The following is a 22,766-nucleotide window of genomic DNA, read 5'->3' on the forward strand; positions in this document are numbered from 1 at the left end:
AAAACAGAGACCCAGACAATGAACCAAAGATAAATTCTTATCATTCTTATCACTGGACTGGCCATGATAAGATTTTCAAAGGTGGTAAAAATATTAGCCAAACCTTCATTGTTCTCAGCCTTCCCCAGCAAAGAAATCCAGACTTCTTAAACTGGCATTTGAGGGACTTCAAAACTAAGATCCTAATCTCATTTATGAACATAGATTCAAAAATAAATAATTTTTAAACAATGCATTATGTACAAGTAAGTTAAAGTTTAAGGATTCAAAAGTGGTTTAACATCAGGAACTCTATTAATATAATTCAATATGTTAATAGATTAAAGGAAGAAAACCAATTGTGAATCTCAGTAGATGTTGAAAAGCTTTGAATTAAATTCGATACCCATTGCTATTAAAGACTCCTAGATAGGTGCAATAGATGGAAAGTTAGCTACTGGAACACACAGCAGACGTACTACTTTATTTTGTAGAGTAGTATTCCCACAAAGACAGGGAAAAGATGGCATTATCTCTACCACTGCTACTATTCTGAAGTCTGCTAAAAGTATTACTAAATCAATAGAATTGGTACAAGAAAGGTAGTATAAAGGTTGAAAGGAAGGATTAACTGTCATTATTTGTAAACAATATCATCATCCAACTAGAAAATACAAGAAAGTTAAATGAGAAATTATTATGTAGACTCATAAGAAAGATACAAAATCAACACACCAGAATTCCATTCATTATTGCTACACATCCAAAAACACTAAAATACTTAGGCACAAACATTATCAGAGACATGTAAGGTATGAATAGCATTGTAAAAATTTAGTGAAAGACATAAAAGAAGTCCAAAAGAAGTGGAAAGACATTCTAGCTGCTGAATATGTTTGTGATTGTATAGATATGAATTTTCCCTCACAGTAATCTATAAATTCAATTCAGTCTTAAAGTTTTAACTGAATTTTTTGATAAAACTTGATTACTTATTTTATAGTTCACAAGGAACTCTGTGAACTGGAGGATTTCCACAGTGCTTCAGCGCTCTCTGAATCTGAAAGCCATTGGCTATACTCAATTTACAGTGGGGTAGGGGGGTCATAAAATGAGTTAAAAAATAATTGCTCTGGCACCTTTTCTTCCATGAAATGACTGACATTCTCAGCTCTCAGCAGGGAGTTAAACTAAATCCAAAGTAGGAAACTGATATTTTAATTTGAATTGAAACTAAACTCAAATAACAATATTGTTCTGTCTTTGAAGTTTAAACTGGATCTGACCTGGACAAAATCCAGAAAATTCCTTACCGTATTCCTGCTCTCCAAAAACAACCCCCCAATACTAGTCTAGATCATTCTGAACCTGCTTTATGTTTTGTTATGTTTTTCCAACTGAGTAGAGTAATATATTAAATAATTTTTTAAAAACCGTTTTATTACCATGATAGAAACATGATCTTTTAAAGACAGATTCTATCTTTGCTTTTGAAAAAAATAATAAAATGAGTTGGTAAGCTTCAAGAGTTTTTTTAATTAGAAAATTTTTTAAAACTGATATGAAATTTGATTTGAAGTTCCATGCTGTATTTCTAATTTTTGTATGTCTTTTTTCCATTGATGGATTCAAGCAGCCACATAGAAAAAAATTTTTTAACTTAATGAACATTACACTGCCATTTTTTTGTTGCTAGGTTTTTAAAGAATTTTAGTATGAGATGGTAAAGTGGTCATAAATGCAGATTCCTTGAGTCAATGGTGATATCTCCTCAAGACCTGGCACACCATCTTGAATATAGCTGGAGCTCAGGACCTATTTGTTGAGTAAATGAATCAAGAGGGAGGCCCTCAGCCTTCTATCCAAGGGTATATTTGCCTTTGTTGCATTGTAGACCTTTGATTTCTTTCTTTTTTTTCAGTTCAGCCTTTTATTATTCTAGACTTATCAATGGGTCAGTTTCTTTAGCACTGCAACCACCTCCCTCATTCCCTGTGAATATCTATGTTATTCATTTTCTTCCTGACTTGTTAATTCATCACGTGTGTGTGTGTGTGTGTGTGTGTGTGAGAGAGAGAGAGAGAGAGAGAGAGAGAGAGAGAGAGAGAGATTTTTCTGAATATTTTGTCTCCAATATGATTTTACCTTTTTTGAATAATTCTTTATTAGAATAAAGAGTGAGTATATACAATTGAAGAAATTTTATTTTTCTTTAGACAACTAAACATAGGCTAGCTCTTATGCTTTGGCTTAAAGTTTGACTTTGCCAATTTTTTCCATTTATTTTGTCCATATTCACCTTTTATCTGTGGTTAGCAATAGTGCCTTCCATTGGGCATAGCTAATGGGGCATCTTTCCCAAATTGTACATGGAAACTCTAAAGAGCAGTGAATAGGAAGAGAAGTAATTTTCCTCCTCTCATCACACATACAGTTTGCTCTTTTGACATTGTCTCTTCACTACTTTCTCTATTTCTATTTCTAATACAGTAAAACCTTGGACTGTGAGTAACTTGATTTGCAAGTGTTCCACAAGATGAGCGAACATTTCTATCAGGTTGGTGCAAAAGTAATAGCGGTTTTTCCCATTATTCGTAATGACAAAAATAGCTATTACTTTTGCACCAACCTAATAATACATTTTAACTTGGTAAATGAGCGATGTCTTGCAATATGAGTAGCTTGTTTCTGGGACAAATTATGCTTGCAAACCGAGGTCTTACTGTATTTTCAATCACAATTCTAATGATCAATGCTGCGTAAAATTGACTTCAGTAAGAGCCTACTTGTGCCTCTCTAGGGAAAGCCTAGGTAAGTAAATCCACACATGGACATCCTTTGTACAGCACCCATGTCTCCATCTATTTTCCATCGAGACACTCTCCCATCCATTGTATGCAGGTTTGGTGGGGCTGTCACTCAAGGTGCCCTAGTCCCAGCCAAAGGTGAGCACATGGCATGAATGAAGTGAATGGGAATCTTGCCCTGAAGAAATTAGATCTTAAGCCATGTGACACAGGGCCCAAAATAGCAAAACAGGTTCACCTCAAAGGATAGGGCTGCCCATTATTTCTTGCTTCCTAGATCTCTGGAGCCACCTGGTCCTTGCTGAAGCCTTTTCCTGTGGTTCTCTGGGCTACTCCAATACATTTTTTTATCTTCAGTTATCCAGAGCTCATTTCTGTTGTTTACAAAGTAATAGCCCTGAAGAATACAAGGGTTGCAATTATCTCAGAAATTCTTGTTTCTTTGTGCTTTATTCAAGACTCTTTGCTGCAGTCACATAGATCAGTGCAGAGCCTTCAGCCTTGGCCACCAGATTGTTGGACTCTGAAGTCCACTTTAACCAGCCCCTTTCCAGGTACCTGAGCATCTACCTTTGCTTTTCATGATCATCATTGCCTTTGGAAGATGTGGAACTATCCTGCTTATATTGAAATCTGCTATCACTTTGCGATGACAAGGTACATTTCACCGCTCTTTGGAGACCAGTTGGAATTCTAGTCTTATTTATTTATTTAAACAGAAACCAGCTAAATCAGAATGAAATCAGCCTACTAGAATCCTCCCCACCTCACTTTCCACCTGGGCTCCCTCTGACAACAGGTGACCTTTAGGTGAAGTTGGCGCAAAAAACGGGCGAGAGACAGGACTCCCAGTTGGATGACATTTTTAGCACAGAGCAAGTCTTTGTGAGGCCGCATCACAGAGAGCTTTCATTAGGAATGTCAGGCATCACTCTGCCAGCTTTCCCCTCCCCCTTCCCTCCTTCTTTCCTCCAGTCTTTATTTATGCCTCTCTGTACCCTTAGCTGTCAGGCAATGCCTCTGGGGAAGGCTCAGGGACGCCTCAAATGTCTCAGGTCAGAGTCACCACAGCCCTTTTCCTTGGCGCTTAGCTAGGCCTAAGGGATGGGCGTGGAGGTCCTAAATAATAATAGTGGTGGGGTGTTTTTGTTTTGTTTTGAAGATTTTATTGGGGAATTAAGGGAGGGAAACTGCCAAGTTGTTGTCCTTCAGTCTTAGTTGTGGAAGGCACAGCAAGCTCAGCTCCAAGTCCTGTCGCCATCCAGCAGCCCGTCGGCTCAGCTCAAGGTGCCGTGTTCAATCTTAGTTGCGGGTGGGCATGGCCCACCATCCCATGTGGGAGTTGAACAGGCAACCTTGTTGTTAAGAGTGTGTGCTCTAACCACTTAGCCATCCTGCCACCTGATGGCAGCTCAGCAGCAGCTCAGCTTGGCCGCAGCTCACTGGCCCACATGGGAATCAAACCTGCGACCTTGTTGCTCAGAGCTCATGCTCTTAACCAACTGAGCCACTCGGCTGGTGGTTTTGTTTTCAAAAGTCACACACTACTCAACCTAGCAGTTCTGACACAAACACTCAGCATAGCTTGGTGTGAGCTTCTGGAGGGCAGGGTCTGGGTCTGGTTCTTCTCTCTACTCTGGTGGATGGGATAAACAGTTGACTGCAATATGGCAGAGCACAGACAACTACTTAATGTTAACCCCTGACCAGCCTCAGGACACAAGGGTCATCTAAGCCAAGTGGAGAGAGGGAAGGTTTCCAGGGCTTTCCAGCGGAGGAAGGGTTTCACACTGAGTGGCTAACAGCGTGAGCACTGGACTCAAACAGATCTGGGCATAAGATCCAGCTCTGCTCTTTAGCTGTTAATGTAGGCAAATTACTTATGTTCACTGAGACTGTAAAGTGGAGATGATATTAATACTTATTTCATAGGAGTCTTGTGACAATTAAATGAGATAAAAATTTTAAAGTCTCCCATATAGAGACTGGCCGATAGTAAGATAGCAATAAACATTAGTTATTATTTAACTGGTAGTAAAATCATCAGTATTTAGCTACCAGAGGAGGAGCAATCTTATGTGCATTTGGTCAGCACTGGGACCTTTCTGGAAGCAAAGGCTGTAGGAGGGCCTCCCCAGGGATTCTGGGCTAGAGACCACAGTGGGGGCATCCCTACCCCCACCCCCACATCACAACAGAGGCCAGCATAGGACAGACCAAAACCAAGAAGAGTTTGCCCTTCCCACCAACATCAGGCTATTGTACAATCCCTGAGATTTAAAACTAATCCTCCAGAGAAGGAAGAGAAAAGGGGGAAATCCTGTGGTTACATAAATTTGTGGATGGGAAATAGTAATACTTGCTATACATATAAACGTCTGTCTTGGCAGAACTGAAACAGAGATGCCTGTGTAGTGAAGCAACCCACCACCCACCTGCACACTATATCCCTCACCATCCTTTACCTTCACCCTTTTCTCAAGGGAAGAATGACAGTCTGGTCAGAGGAGCGGCGGGACACTGGCATTCAGACATGGAGGACTCAAACTCTGGCCTTGATCCTGTAGGCAATGATCTCTACTGCTGGTGCCTGATGTGGCAGTACTGGGGCTGGTGGCCAACTTGCTGGCAGAGCACTGGATAGCTTGGTAAGTGCAGGGGCAGGATGGTGGAGATGTGAGTTGAGAGGTGGGTGGAGCGCGGTTGGAAAGGAATAGATGGATTCTGCAGACATTCCTGAGTAAAAAAATGTAGAGGATGCACAGGGAAAAGAAGTTAGAGAGGATGGCAATTTGGAGCCTGGATGGCTGAGAAATGACGACGTCAGAAATTGAGATGTCAAGAGGAGGAATGGCTTGCGGGTGAGCAGGACTCGTGAATATTCTTTTAGTCAAATTAATGTGCTGACGAGATGTCCAAGTGCCAATTATCAGTAACACTATTGAAAAAGTGATTACAGGTCTAGAGTAGTGGTTCTCAAACTTTTGACCTCAGGGCTCTTTTAGGCTCTTAAAAATTATTGAGGACCCAAAGAACTTTTGATTAAGTGGGTTTTATCTATCAGTGTTTTATTGTATTAGAAATTAGAACTGAGACAAAATATTCAGTAATTTGTTTAACAGTGACAATAACAAACCCATTATACATTAACATAAATAACATTACCGTATTTTCCAAAACAAAACAAAATCTTAGTGATTGTTTGACGTTTTTGCAAATCTCTTTATTGCCTGGCTTGATAGAAGACAGCTGGATTCTCAGATCAATTTCTACATTCAGTTTGTTATGACAAATTGTTTTAGTTGAAGTATATGAAGAAAATCCAGATTCACACAGACAAGTAGTTGCAAAAGGGAGGATCTTATGGACCCCTCCCCCCAGGGATCCTGGAGCTATACTTTGAGAACTGCTGATCTAGAGAGAGGGCAAGGCTTTAGATCAGCGGTTCTCAACCTTCCTAATGCTGCGACCCCTTAATACAGCTCCTCATGTCGTGGTGACCCCCAACCATAAAATTATTTTCGTTGCTACTCTATAACTGTAACTTTGCTACTGTTATGAATCGTAATGTAAATATCTTTTTGTTTTCCGATGGTCTTAGGCGACCCCTGTGAAAGGGTCGTTCGATTCCCAAAGGGGTCACGACCCACAGGTTGAGAACCACTGCTTTAGATGAATGTTCTGAAATAATCTGTCTGAAAGCAGAAGAGCTCTTGTTGGGAGATGAGAGAGAGAAGTGCAGGGAGCCAAGATCTGAGCTTTGCTACATTTGTACAGTTGATCCTCATTCTTCATCAATTCTGTATTTGCAAATTTGCTTACTTGCTAAAATTCATTTGTGACCCCTAAATCAATATTTGTGGCACTCTGGGGGCCAATCCCAAACATGGCGTAGTGAATCAGTGAAAATTTGAGTCACACACGTTCCCAGTTGAGGTGACACAGGGCAATCCTCTGCCTTCTTGTTTCAGTTCTCTTACTGTAAGCAAATGTCCTTTTTGCAGTCTATTTAGTGTCACTTTTTTCACATTTTTGTGCTCTTTTTGTTGGTGATTTTACTGTTTAAACGGCTCCTAAGCATGGTGCTGAGTGATGTCTAGTGATTCTAAGTGCAAACAGAGTGAGCTGTGCCCTACAGAGGGAATCCTGTGCCAGATGAGCTCCATTCAGACATGAGCTCTTAGTGATGCTGGCTACGAGTTCAATGTTAATCAATATGTTATATATAATATAAATCAGTGTATGAAATCATATGTAATATATAAAATAAATCAATATGTTAAATAGGGTGTCTTTAAACAGAAAAACACATAAAACAAGGTTAGGTATTGGTCAATTGATGAAAATGCTGTGGACAGAGGTCCGCAGAAACCTAAACTTGTATTTCCCCAGGTGCAATGGTTCAGTACCCATGGCAACTTGACGGAACATACTACCGTGAATAATGAGGATCTATTGTACTTGGAGGAGAAGGAAAATCAGGGAAGAACATAGAGAGCCCAAGTGAAGTGGTTCCCAGTGAGAAAAGTTTCCAAACGGAGATACTGGTCAACTTGTCAGATAACAGGGAGGAAATGTTTGGCCTGTCCTGCCTCCATCACCACCCCATCACCTCCTGCCCGGACAGTTTTCTCCAAGCCTTTTGCCTACCTCTATAAATAAATAAAGCCTGGAGGCTTGCCCAGAGCAGAGGATGCATTCCTTCCTACGAATATAATGAGAGGATAAGGGCTGCTCTCCTTTCTACTATAAAAAGAGGCGGAAAGGAAAATATAAAGTGGCAGATGACAGAGATGAGCTGATTGAAAAGGGAGGGTTCTGAGATATCTACACTTTCTCAGTACAGGAACTCTTTACTTTCACAGAGGTGGACAGTAAGCATGCTCTGGGTTGCAACATAGATCTTTTAGCCAGGAATTACTAGAAAAGCAAACACCTTCTGATGAACCCCAGGTTGACCGTGGCTAAAAGGAAAGGAAGCCATAACTCTCCCTGATTTTAAGGTGACTTGACGCAAGGTGAAGTCAGCTTTTCCTGCCATCCGTCAGACTCCATGGCCATGGCACACTTCCACCACCTGGTGACCACACACTCAAATTGCAAGGCCTGGTTTTAGAAGCCTGGAAAAATCCTTTGGGGGAATGGAGAAAATCACTGAAATGAACTTACAGCAAACAGTTGCTAATTCCTTTTTACCTAGAAATAATAAATTGATAATTCTAGACCAACCTATAGTGGTCACTCTTCTGTGGGTTAGTGCACATTTTTTGGTGTGGTTTTTCACCAATACCTGGGTAGTCAGTGAACTGTTCTTGACGCGACAACAACAAACGGATATTGAATCAAAGACCTAATAGCATCTTTTCCTTATGGGTCTCTGAAGCCTTTTAAAACACGCCCCAGAAGAAGCTTCCTCTAAAGAAAGAATTTGGTTTTGCTCCCCTGGTGTGATCTGAAAAGCCAAGGAAAACTCTCCTCTGAAGTGCCCAGAGCCCTAAAATTCCTGCATTAGTAACTAATTCTATTTCCTTTCTGAGTATTCTCTTTGAAGATTTGTGAAGCAGGAGCTGTTAAATCATTAACACTATAGTGTGAATTACTGTCTTAGCTTTGCTCCCAGAAGGTCCTGAGAGGGGGCCTAGGGAAAGGGCCCAAAATGGGGAGAAGTCTTCAGGAAAGGCTTGCTGGTGACCCGGGGCCAAACCACGTGGCCAGCCTACCAGAGGAAATAGTGTTCCGTGTGTTCGGGAGGACCCTGAAGGAAAAGCTCAGGAAGACTGATAACCGTGGGAGCTGGGTCCTCAAGCTGGGGGACACTTGTTTCTTTAAAGCAGAAGGTGCAAGGTTTGTGGACCCAATCCACTCCAAAGACACGAACTGTTAAACCCTCAATATTTAAAATTGGGAGATTTCACATAAAAATCTAGATGTCCAACTTTTCCTGAAGCAAAAGAATAAGAATGAGGGTCATGGTGAGAAGACCAGCGTTTTCCTAGACGGGGACTTGCTGGAACTGAATGGAGGTGCTCCACTGGGAGGGGTGTGCTTGTCACAGTCTCCACAAGGCCCACTTGTCTTTTTCATGTTCCTGGGCTGGCTCCTAAAATCATGTGAGGCTGCAACTCTGCTTTCAAATACTAATGATAATAATTAAAACAACGGTGAAAATAACAAAAATATCAGTAATGACTAGTTTTTTTAATGCCACTACAAGCCAGATATTGTGCTACTAATATTATCCACAAATTACCTCTAATTCTTAAAAAAAAAAAATGGTGTTTATATTTCTTCATTAGAGAGAAGGAAACCAAGGGACAAGGCAGAATTTCATATTCACGTTCTCCTTTTCTTATTTGTGTTAGAATATTGCCACTGTAGATTTTCTTGGGTATTTGCTACATGTTTTGTATTTATTTGTCTGTATACTCACTTCATTAGAGACTCAGCTAAAAAACGAATAGTGCTATGTTCCCTCTCAACATAAACAATGATCTGGCTCTGTAGAACCAAAATTGCAACCACACTGTGCGTCCTGTTTGGCTGCACCTCCTACAATTCAAGATTCTGAGCAACACCCTCTGACCTTCTTTCCCTGTCCTGCCAAGAAGATAAAGGAATTTTTGTTTAGCTACCAAGACTTCTTTCCTAAACCACAAATATTCATGACTCCGTATTGTTTTGCTAATTTATTAACATCTATGCTGTATTTCAAATGAAGAAGTTCATTTATGCCAACAGGGAAAAAGAGAGGTGTTTCCATTCGTACCCACTTATTAACAATGGAAATTCATTTAAACTGCTGTTTCCCAGACTGTGAGGGGTGATCCTTAGGGAGGCAGTAAAGGAAGCCTCAGAAGGCAGCAAATGGGGCTTTCCTTTGAGTATTAAAATCATGCTACTGCCCTCAATTATTTGGAGCCCTTGCCACTCCCTCTACACCGCTATAATAGAGATGTACCTCCACAGATCCTTCTTCACTCTCCATCCTTGTACTTCAGGTAACCAAAAGCATGCATTTCTTTTATCTCTATGCTCTTCTTCCAGGGGAAAAGAAAATGTGGTGGGCAAATGAGCCTATTTTCTCATTTCATTAAATTAGTTTGGCCAGAAATTAGTTTGATCATGCATTGTGTGTTAAATAAACTAGCCTGGTGACACATTTTTGGATATTTCACAGACTTTGTAACTGCCTTTCTTTCCTACCCTTTTTGTTATTTGTTTCAACCACAGTAATTTTCTTTTTATTCATTTTAATTTTTATCAAAGTTATCTATAATCATAGTCAAATACAAGGCTTATTACAAAAAAATAGCACCACTCTCTCACTCCATTTCCCCAAATTCAACCACTTGCAAATCTCAAAATAACAATCTTATACTATAGATTTTATTTATCAACTTCTTACTATGGAAGATAAAGATTTACCTGGATTCTCTCTCTCTCTCTCTCTTTCTCTGACACACACATACACACACACATACACACACACTAACTCCCTAAATAATTACATCAATTTCAGTTACATAAGTATTCAGTGAATTGATCAAGGTCCAATCAGGAGATAGAAACTACAAGTAATCAATAGAGGCAAAGTTTACCATAAATTTAACATACTGTGGTTAATAAATATATTATATTTAAATAAATATTATATTTAAATACATAATAAATATATTTATTAACTACAATATAGGATTATCTTACAGGAGAAAGAGAACTCCAAAGAATACCCTAGGGGGCCAGCCGAGTGGCGCGATGGTTAAGAACTGGCCTGGGACGCCAGAGGGCCCCGGTTCGGATCCCACATATGAGGGCCAGTGACACTGCCCTCTACAGCTAAGATGCCGAACAACAGCTCAACCTGGAGCTGGGCTGCTCTGAGTCGCCAGCGACGGCGTAGGCTGCAGCCCCTGTGGCAGTGGGTTGCCATGGGCTACCGTATGTAGCCAGCAGCCAGCGTGAGCTGCCAGCAGCCACATTGAGCGGCCATCCAGAAGCCGGAGACTGATCTGCCTCGCCCGGGAAGAGCGCAATGATGGTGCCAACTTGGGCCAGTGAAGCAACGTCCTCCACAACTAGACTGAAGAACAAAACGACAGCAACTTGTCTGTTCCCCTTCCCCCAATTCCCCAGCACTGTTCCCATCCCCCAATTCCCCAATAAAAATCCTTAAAAAAAAAAAAAGAATACCCTAGAGATGAGCAAGGCTATTCAAGTGAGGAACATCCCCCCCGTAAGGCTGGGATGGCAGAGAAGTGCACTGAGTTGCTTCAGGCCAGAACTGGGCCACGGTCACTGAACAAGCAGGAGACGCTGTTCCAGAGTGTAGGTGGGTAGGAAAACTATGGCCAGGATTGGCAAGCAGAAACCCCTCTCTGGAGAGCTGAGAAGCCAATACCAGGGTCCTGGCATGATTCACTGGGAATCCAGTCATGGGAGTGCTGCAGAAACGCAATAGGAAGCTATCTCTGAGAGGTCTCTGTAACTTAATGAGGGTGAATGCCACTGGATGTCTCCCCATCCCATCCACTGCTGACAACCATACAGTAGAAGCAAAAAACAAAACAGAAAACACTGGAACCAGGAAGAAAAACCCCTTCCTCCTGCAGTGTCCCTCCAGTGCCCTCTAATGACAAAGCTTTTAACATCATGCCTGCTGCAGGAGAAATAGATAGAGAACCCTGATTCATTTTTGCAGGTCAGGCAGTCAATGATGTATGAATTTGGAGCTGAATGACAATAAATTGCTAACGAGCACAAATGTGTATCTTTTATGGTTTTTTATTGACAGTTGAGCCACATAGTATACTATAATCACTATGCCCTTCCTACTTGCTTTTTTGTTTTCTCTTGAATTAAATTGACTTTGTTTTTGTTTTTTAAATTATCAATCCTCAAACTATCCCTTAGTTATGCAAATCTCCCTTCCCACAGGAAAGCGATAGTCTCAGTCTTAATTCTGGCAACATTTGGAGTCAGGACTACCAGTTAGGTGATGGAGACATGGCAGCAGAGACTGTCATTATTATTTGAAGAAGTTTATGCATCTTCAGTAGTATTTCCCACAATGGCCTTGGGGCCAGTTCACAGAGGCCATTGATTTTTACTCTATCATCTCTTTTCCCAAGGGTGATCTCACAAATGCTGTGCCCTCTCCTTGATTAACCCACTGCTCTCTGGCTTCTCAGCATATCATTTGTTAATTAAAACACAGCTGTAACTAATGGCTAATAAGCATGAACAGTGAGGCAATACACTGTATTAAAGACAAGGAGAAGAACAATTGTGACAGTTGTTCAGACCCATGCCATCAAGCCCTAATCCCTTGAAAAGGTCCCCAAACCTTTCTGGAATTTCCAAAGAAGGCATTCTCTTTGTACTAAACTTTCAACTTCCTTCAGGACTGTCATTCTAGATAAATAAAGCATGTCTTACTAAGTCGTATTGCTGTTTTCTTTTAGTCACTAGTATCATATCTGAAAAGTATTCTGAATAGCAAATAAATATTATTTCAACTACTTCTCATAGAAAATGCATATAATTTGAACCAATCAAAAATTTTAATTTCAACCAATTTCAACCAACCAACCTATAGCTAGGCTGGCTCTCACCACTGCTTAGAATCTTCTTTTTATACTAACATAATTTCTGAGTTTTGAACAACTGATTTAGGAACAAATCTTTGAAATTCAACTCCTTTGTGAATTGGAAACTGCTTGTTTTCAAGGCTTGACCATGAAATAGTAAAATTTGCTTTCACAGTATTAATTATAATAAAATATATCATGTGATATCATACCATACATATAACATAAATTTATGTATTAATCCAACCAATCTGTATTGCATCTAAAATAACTTGTATCACAAATATTTGTTTTATTGCCATGCACATGTTTTAGTCCCTGGAAACACAGGGCTAAGGCATATAGTAGGGGCTTATGAAAGACTTATTGGATTAAATAAAGATTTTAACACAATTGAATATGTAATCATCAATATCGTTTTATGCTTGTACTTGTTATTATTACATACTATGTTATGTTATTTTATAATTAATGCTTAATAGACCAGTATTGTGTGTAGCTGTTAATTACTAAGCCTGTTTCACAACATTTAGAACTTGAACTTCTGCATTCTGAAGCTTCGCCTCAGCCCTTTGGTCCCAGGTACAAACATTTCACGCTGGCCGCCTGCAGAACACTGAGTGACCCTGACAGATGAAGTCCAAGATTTTTGAAGTTCAAATATCTAAATAGATTTCTTTCACAGATAGGTTTTTTTCCTATTGGTTTTGAAGATCAAATAACTTTAGGATTCAAAGGAATATGAAAGCCATAAGCACACCTTCAGATGAGTTGATCGTAAATTGCTATACACGGAATGCTGTTCAAGATTGAGATATTAAGGAAACTCATTATTTCAAAAAAGAAAAAGTCAGCTTTAATTGTTGCTCTTTTACTGAATGAATGGATTTCCCAGAGAGACAAAAAATAATTTTCTGCAACTAGCACAGACAGGGAAGGAAGAAGACAAGTTTCAACAGGCCAATATTCAGATGATGGCAAACCCAAGACTCCTTCCTGTTCCTGATAAAAGGCTTATGTGCTTAGAGACTATTTGAAGCTGTATTTGAAGAATAAAATGGTAACCAAAGTACTTTCAGTGGGCAAATTTATTTTGATATAAAGTCTGCTTTATATAGATTCCAGAATGATTAAAATTTGAATGTAAAATAAGGCAAATATGTAAAAGTTTAAGAAGAAAGTATACATACATGTTCATGAATCTCTGGTGAGAGAGGCCTTACTAAGCTAAACATATCATCAAAGCCAAAAAGCATCAAGAATATGATTGACAGATTTGACCACTTAACCTGAAATCTTCCTGTTATGAACTGAATGTTCGTGTCCCCACAAAAGTCATATGCTGAAGCCCTAGCCCCCCATGTGGTGGTATTTAACGATGGGGCCTTAGGGAGGTAGTTAAGGTTACATAAAGTCATGAGGGTGGCTATCATGATGGGATCTGTGGCCTTTTAAGAACAGAGGGTTTGCTCTCATTCTGCCATACAAGGACACAGCAAGAAGATGGCTGTTTGTAAGCCTCAGGAAGAAAGCTCTCACCAGAAACTGACCCTGCTGGCACCCTGATCTTGGACTTCTAACCTCCAGAACTGTGAGAAAATAAATTTTTGTTGTTTAAGATACCCAGTCTGTGGTATTTGGTTGTGACAGCCGGAGCTGACTAATACACAGCCTAAGGAAATTTTAAAAACCAGAAATGTGGAAAAAAATATTTGTAACATATGTAATAGGCAACATGTTTATAACTTCAAAATATGTATTATTATTATTATTATTATTATTTTTTACAAATCAGCTAGAAAGACACAAATATTCTAATAGCCAAATGTGCAAAGGACATGGAGAGCTAATTTATAAAAAAACTGCAAATGGTCAATAAACAAAAGAAAACATACCCTGTATCATTACTGTGATAGGCAGAATAATGCCCCTCCCTGGCCCGTTCCCCCACCCCTGCCCTGCTCCCCGACAAAGATGTCATGTCCTAAACTCTAGACCCTGTGCATATGTGACCTTCCATAGCAAAAGAGATATTGCAGAAGTGACTAAGGATTTTGAGATGAGGATATGATCCTGCGTTACCTGGGTGGGCCCAAGGTAATCACAGGGGTCCTCATAAATAGAAGAGAGAGGCGAGAGGGTCAGGGTCAGAAAAGGAGATGTGAGGATAGAAGCAGAAGTTGGAGTGATGTGCTTTGAAGGTGGAGGAAGTGGACACAAGCCAACAAATGCAGGTGGCCTCTAAAAGCTGAAAAAGGCAAGGAAACAGATTCTCCCTTTGAGCTTCTAGAAAGAAATGCAGCCCTGCTGCCACATTGATTTCAGCCCTGGGAGACCCGTGTTGGGCTTCTGACCTCCAGACTTGTAAGATAATAAATTTATTTTCGGCTATTAAGTTGGTGGTAATTCATTATAGCAGCAATAGGAAACTAATATAATTACTAAATCAAAGAAATATAAATGAAAAGAACAGCATTTTTGCCTTTAGATCAGTATAAGTGAAAAGTGTTGATGTGGGGGAATATAGACACACATATGGCTTTGGTAGGAATGTAAATTAGCATGCTCTTTTAGGGGAAGAGTCATTTGGCAATATGTATCAGATCTTTAAATAGGCATACTCTTTGACTTAGCAATTTTATTTTTCTTTGACTATGTCCTAAAGCACGGGATTTCTAGCCACATTTAGTGCTGGAAGTCTCTTTTCACATCAAATAGAGCAGAGAAAAGAGAACCTGTGATTGCTGGAGCCACTTTGCCCCTGCAGGAGTCCCTCAGGCATTTCCAAGGGGTCCATGGAACACACTTTGAGAACTGTTGTTCTGGGGAAATAACTGGACAAGCCAATCAAAGACCCCAACACACAAGGATGTTTATCAATATTATTTATAATTGCAAAAAATTAGAAACCACCTACATACCCCTCAAAAAAGACTGATTATGGTTTATTTATAAATAGTATATGATACTACGCACCTAATAAAAATGATGATATAGATCTATATTGAAATGGAGAGAGTTATGCAATTTATTGAGTGGGAAAATAGACTATAAAATATCTTTGCATAGTAAGATTCATTTCTTTTTTATTTTTGTTTCTTTTTTTTTAAAGATTTTATTGGGGAGTTGGGGTAGGGGAACAGTGTTGGGGAATCAGGGAAGGGGAACAGACAAGTTGCTGTCTTTTGTTCTTCAGTCTAGTTGTGGAGGACGCCACTTCACTGGCCTATGTCAGTATTGGGATCATTGCGCTCTTCCTGGCTGAGGCAGTCAGTCACCAGCCATTGGATGGCCGCTCACGGCAGCTCACAGTTGCTGCCGGCTGCTCAACACTGGTTGCCGGCCACTCACAGTAGTCACGGCAGCCCACTGCAGCCTACACTGTCACTGGCAACTCACAGCAGCCCAGCTCCAGGTCGAGCTGTTGTTCACCATCTTAGCTGTAGAGGGCGCAGCATCACTGGCCCTCATGTGGGATCTGAACTGGGGCGCTGCTGCTCAGAGCCGGAGTCCTAAGTCAACTCTTAACCAACACACCACTTGGCTGGCCCAATATTCATTTCTTAAAGATATATACAGACATGAATAGAAAAGATGCATAAAGGGATATAGATTAAAACTTTGGCAATGATCATCTCTGGGTGGTGGAATTAAGATGAGTTTTACTTTCTTTATAGCTTTATGTATTTTTAAAATGAATACTTTTGTATTCATATTTTTGAAGATGAATATTTTTGTAACCGGAAAAAGTCTGGTTATACCTTGAATAATAATAAGCAACAAATGAAAGAGTGGCTAGAATGTGTGTGGGGAAGGGAGAGGGAGAGGAGTAATATAGAAACAGATATTTTAGGTGAAGAGGTTTGAAAAAAGTCATGAGTGTTGGATCGCTTCCATGTGCCAAGCTAACTCCAGTTTCTCCCTCTTCCTTTCCCTCTGTGCCTGGCTAGGGAAACTGACCCACCAGTGACTCCCTTGCCTCTTGGCTTCTAGCTGAGTTTGCCAATGGAGGTGCATTGGCAGAGATTAGAAAGTGAGGGCATGGATCATGGTATATTCCCCAAGCTCCCTACCTGTGGCAATGCCAAGAGTGTTCTGCAGGCTGCAGACTACATCCTTCTAGCCAAGTCCACAGCTCTTGTCTGGAGGCCCCGTCCATGCAGCAGTCTCTTCAGGGTCCCTTCCTCTCTCCACTTCAGGTTTAGTAATAGTAAAATGTCCTGCTTTTGTTAGCTCTAGAGAAATCATACTTCATCATTTTCTATAGCTCAGTTGAATTTCTATTTTGTATCTCCATTGCACTAGGGAGGCAAAACTTGGAGTCACTTGGTTTGGGACTTATTTCCCCACCTACATTCCCTCAGGTTCATCTCTAAGTAATGGGAAGCTTTCCTTGTGTCAAGGCACTGGTGGGTGGGATGTCGTACAGGCAACTGACAGGACACCCCACAGTCAGCAATTCAAGAGGTTTAGTATTTCCTTCTACCACTGATGGGCATGCAGGAATATTTCTGCTATTCCTGTGTTATTCTGGGGTGCAGGAAACTGGGAGGCTGCCTAAGCCCCATCTGTCAGGTACATATAGCCACTTCTTCTCTAGATCTTACCACTTCCTTAGGGCTCTGCAAGGGGGCATGACACAGCCCCACTGCTGCTCCCACTGTGACTTTCCATAATGTATCTTACAGTCTTCCCAGGTCTCAGCTTGTGGTACAAGCTACAGGGCATTGCTCTCTGGGATTCACCAATACCTACCCTGAAATGGTTCCCCTGCAGCTGTCTCCATTTCCCTAATTTAAATTTATTTTCTAGTCTGTATTGTGGGGAAGCTTTCTCATTGATTTGGTAATTGTTCAATCTACAGAGGGTGCCAAAAATATGTATACACATTTTAAGAAAGGAAAAAACTATTAAAATTGTAATACTCTGTGTATACCGATAACAAAAGATGAATACAAGTCACGTTTGACTTCTGCAATTACAAGAGATGCTCAAAGTGGTTACCATCAGCGTCCAGACACTTCTGATTATTGCAAACATTGTTTGGTAGAGTTCTATGGCGAGCACGTAAACTGTTCCAACCCCATAGCAGAAGCAGTAGGACTTGTTGCTGTGCGCGGCCTCCCAGACCTTCCCTTGTACACATCACAGAGTACCATGCATCTCAAACTTATCATGAATGTGTGCCATCGTTAGGCGTGTTGGAGGTTCTGTTGCATACTCACGCCTCCATTGTACTTCCACAACATTCTAAATTTCAAATACCACTTCAAAATGGTCTCATGTTCCTCGAAGGACAACCGCGTTTCCGCCATTTTCTTTGTCCTGCCTGTCACATGATGACGCTAGCATTCATTTGATTAATGCCATCTTTTGAGCAAACGTCATGCTATACATTGCTACCAATTCAACTTTGAAAATTAATACATAGATAACATCTCTTAAAATGTTGAAAAATATACATTTTGTTGGCACTCCCAGTATACATGTTCATCTAGAAGGCCAATTTGATAGTAATAAATGTGAAATTGATACAAAACCTAATCACATCAAAAAAGTTCAGCACCATGATAGATGTATATATAGAGGCTGTTAACAGAGTCATTGTATCTTAATCTTCTCTTTCACATACTAGATAAAATTGTGTACCTTTAAAGCTTTGAGGATGGGCCGGCCGAGTGGCGCGATGGTTAAGAACTGGCTTGGGACACCAGAGGGCCGGTTTGGATCCCACATGTGAAGGCCAGTGACACTGCCCTCCACAACTAAGATGCTGAACAACAGCTCAACCTGGAGCTGGGCTGCCGTGAGTCACCAGCGACGGCGTAGGCTGCAGCCCCTGCTGCAGTGGGTTGACATGGGCTGCAGTGGGTTGCCATGGGCTACTGTGTGTAGCCAGCAGCCAGTGTGAGCGGCCAGCAGCCGCTGTGAGCGGTCCTCCAGAAGCTGGCGACTGATCTGCCTCACCCGGGAAGAGCGTGATGATGGTGCCAACTTGGGCCAGTGAAGCAACGTCCTCCACAACTAGACTGAAGAACAAAAGGACAGCAACTTGTCTGTTCCCATCCCCCAATTCTCCAATTAAAAATCTTTAAAAAAAAAAAAAAAGCTTTGAGGAGAACAGTCGGCTTACGATACCTTTTATTAAAGACAAGACTGTACTCCTTCAAGTGAAAAACATGTACATTCCTTTTCTATCAAAATAATTGAACCCAAAGCTTCCCAGTTTGGGCATATACAAAAGTTTCACTAATTAGAACTTTTAAGTCACTTAATTGGAGAGGATCAGCTAGGTCTGCAGATATAATTTTCTGCCACTAGATGTCTCTGAGTCTTAAAGTAGCACAGTAATGAGGTTTTTGTCTATTTATAACACAGATCACCTACCTCCCTGTTACAGTTTCATAATCCTCTTATGTAATGCTGGGTCGTCAGCTACAGTTAATCATCATTTGGGAAATAGGCAGGCGGGGGTCCTAAGGGCTCCATGTCTCCAGCATACGGCTGGACGCGGTGAGAGAAGGGTCTGTTCCTGTGTGACCACGCAGAACCCCACAACTCTGAAATCGGTCTATGCACTAGGCAGTGAAGATATGGGCAGGGAAAACAAAGAGCTGCCTTGGCATGTGACCAGCTGGATTTGGAGACCAAATCATCCTTTTTCTTACAGTTTAGAACCAGCGGAGGAGCTAGTAGGTTGAGTAATATCTCAGCCCTGCTTTTCTCTTCTGGCTGCAGGCACGGTATAAAACCCTGACACCATCACAGCTGCCCCTCTCTCCATCAGGGAACATTACCAGCCAGCAACAGCCACACTATTCACCCCAGACTCCTGCAGCATGTCGTCAGGGCATGTCATCAGTGTCTTGTATGGTGTTTTTATGTCTGTGTCTGTCTGCCAGCCTAGACAAGGACTCCCCGAGGGCACAGACCACTCTGGCTCCTCTTTGCAGCGCCTCCAGTCCTGGGCCCAGTGCTTTCTACACAGTAGGTATACAGTGAGTGCCTGTTGAAACCAATGTGTGATCATGGGAAGTGTGAGGAGACTGATGAAATTATTCATCACTGATAAGTGTTTGAATCTTGAAAACAATAACTCAGATCTTCCAGTAACATAAATCACCTTTAATGAATGGCCCCCATGGTTATTTGGAGGCTGATTTATGCGGCTTCTTAAAGCCTGTCATTTCCGTGGAAGGGTTCAATGTGTGAACTCTGGAGTAAGACTCAGATAAATCTCAGCTCCAATATTTATTAGTTCTGTGACCGTGTGGCAGGAGATAGGCAATCTCTAAGTCAGTTTTGGCTTCTGTAAAATGGGAACAATAATAATATTCATTTCACTGATTTGTTGTGAAGATTCCATAAGTTAATACTTATTGCATGCTTAGCACAGCTTCTGGCACATAGTAGTTGCTCAACAGTGGTTAAGATTTAGGGGCAAAGTGATAATGCTTCTGGTTCAAACCATTCTCTGTATAAATTGGATAAATTACCCAAACTCACTAGGCCTCAGTTTCCTCATCTGTAAAGTAGAGATAACACTACTTAACCTCATAGGATTGGTATGGGGAATATGTGAGACAGGAAGCTACCAACACACATTAGCACAGTATTGGTAGTACCTTTCGGCAGTTAGAACATTAAGTAAACAGCCTATAGATAGGTTGTTCAGATCAGGAATCATCATTACAGTAATGCTCACCATACTGGCAACTCCCCACCTTTTCTGTAATTCCTTACTTTTGTATAATTTTGTAAAGTATTTTTATATTATTTTATTTGGATCATAAAACCCCTCCAGCTTATTTTAATCCAGAGGATGGTAGTGATTAGTGAAACTGGTGGTTGCAGTCTAGTCACTCCCCAGATCCACATGGGAAAACCAAAAAATGAAGATAGCTGGGCAGAGAGGAGAGGTCAGGAGTGACTTGTGAGCTCTCTCTGAGCCTGTGGTTCCCACCCTTTTCTGCTTGATGGGCTGTTCATGGCTCTTTTGAACATGTGATGAAAGCTGTGAATACTCACCCAGAAAATTGTACATGGGGACAACATCTCATAGTTTACACAGAGTAAGATTGAGATCTGTTGCAAGCTATAATTTAGCATCCCCTTAAAATCAGTTTTTAATAAATATTTTCTTAATATTTATTAGCAGTGGCAGAGAGGAACTAATTTTATATTAATAAAACTCATACACCTCTTTGTGTTTGAGATTAGAATTTATCATATACATGCAGTTTTCTTCAACCCATTTAAAAGTTAGTTAAATAAATGACTGATTTCTGGTAGTCAACACAAGAGCAAGGGCAGCTGAAGTGTTGCCACTCAGGCAAGTGTTGCCTGTAGAAGCCTTAATAAGTGGGCATCATTTTTCTGAATTACTTCAGTGGTGTTTAGGGGCACTTTATAAATGAATTCCTCAGCACCTGCTCACCTACTCATCCTTAAATCCACACTCGGGTTCAGGGCCCAGGTTAAGACCAGCTGGTCCAGGTTTAAACACCAAGAAAGCCATTGGTAGCTCTTCAATATGCAAATGCATCGTTTTTCACCAGAAGTTTATGGTAATGGGAAGAGGGGGCCAAGGAGAGGGAGAAAACAATAGGAAGATTATAATTCTATCTGGAAGCCAAGGAGGGAGAAGCCATTAGGCATCCAAAGAGGCTTTGAGAAGGGGACTTGTGTCTAATGGGGGAGCGGCGGGGAGGAGCCTCCACGCACTGTCCGCAATGGTGACGTCCCTGGTCGCCCCGCCTGGGCCACTCCCCACTGCCAGTCTGGCCACGTCTCTGGTTTCGAATAGTAGGTGGGGGCACAGGCTCTTTAAGGTCAAATGAGAACATGCTCAGGGTGCTGTGAAGTACACTCACTCATGCCTCATGGACAGAGTGCTGGTGTCGGCTGACACAGGAAGCAGTTCTTAGACGTTCTGCTGGGCGGGCTCCACTTCCAAGCTTTCCGCTCCACATGCTAGAGGATATCCATGGGGTGGGTTGGTCGGGGGAATTTTTGCATCAGTTTTCAGAGCCAGATATCCACGGGTCTAATGGTATAAAGATTTGGTTCATCCCCAAACACAGGGTGATGCTTGTCAGCAAGTTCACGCCACAGCAAATGTTTTGTGTAGGCAGTCAAGGCTGGGGACTCCCTTGCTGTCCCGCTTTGGGCTTTCAGGTGGCTTTTGCTGATGCTGACCAACTCGGTGCTGGGGAAGGAGGGGTGTAGGGCGGGGGTGGAGAGAAAAGGCGGCCTCTAGGCTGCTCCTTGGAGGGGTTGGCAGCAAAAAATTAGCAGTCAGTATTGAAACAGTGACCTACCTCAGAGGAGGAGGAGGTGTTCCATAAAGCAGTGGTTCTCAAAGTGAGGTACCCCTCGCAGAGACTGTAGCTTCCTCTGGGAACTTGTAAGAAATGCGCCTTCTCAGGCCCCACCCAGGCCCACCGAATCAGAAGCTCTGGGCTGGGGCCTGGTGTGCTAAGCCCTCCAGCGGATTCTGATGCATGCTCAAGTTTGAGAACCACTGAGATGGGGACCCACAGTCAGGTCACAGCCTGTCTTCTCCATGTGCCAGAGGGGCTCCTGGGGACAGGCTGGTGAGCAGGCAAGGGCCTAGTTGTGCAGTTCTAAGACCCTCCCCCTTCCACACACCCCCACTCCCCCCCACCACCCTCCCAGGATTCAGTCTTGGGATCACTGTAGGCTTCTTGATTGAATCCTGCACTGCCCACAGCGGCCCCAGCTGACGGGACCCAGAAGTGCAAGTGGAAAAGCTGTGTGCTTGGAACAGCACTGGCCCCTGGCTCCTGGAAGGAGCTGAGGAGGCTGGACAACCCTACACTCTCACCTAGGTCTGTAGGGACAGCCAGAGCTTCAGCAGACATGGGCAAGAGGCTTCTGAGCAGGAGGGTGGGGTTACAAAATGCTGGCGGTCAGCCAGCTGCCCTCACACCTTCTAATGGCCCACTTACTCCTGGGCAAAAGGGATGGGAAGGTGGCATGACATTTCTGTGACTTCCCAGTAGCTGAAGCCAAACTAATGTTGATTGTTGAAGACCCCAGGCTATACTTAAACACCGGGGTGCCCTGTGCTTTCTTCCAGAAGCCAGGGGAACAGCACTGGGGGCACAGCATATTCTATCAGTTCACATTTGTGAGGCACAGAGAGGCACAGGATGCACATGCACCCTCCAGGGCTACACCCAGCTGGGGGACTCAGCCTCCAGGAGCCCAGAAGCGGCACCCACCTCTCCTCCTGAAAGCCTGCCTCAGCCCTCTGTGGGCAGGGCCTGCACTCCTGAGGTTAAAGCACAGGAACCAAGGTTAGTGCAAACGGCAGATTCTTCCAGCAGTTGGTTTTAACCTTGTTTTAACCTCTATTTATTGGAACACA

The sequence above is a fragment of the Hipposideros armiger genome, unplaced genomic scaffold, assembly GCF_001890085.2.
Source record: "Hipposideros armiger isolate ML-2016 unplaced genomic scaffold, ASM189008v1 scaffold_70, whole genome shotgun sequence".
Classification (NCBI taxonomy): Eukaryota; Metazoa; Chordata; class Mammalia; order Chiroptera; family Hipposideridae; genus Hipposideros; species Hipposideros armiger.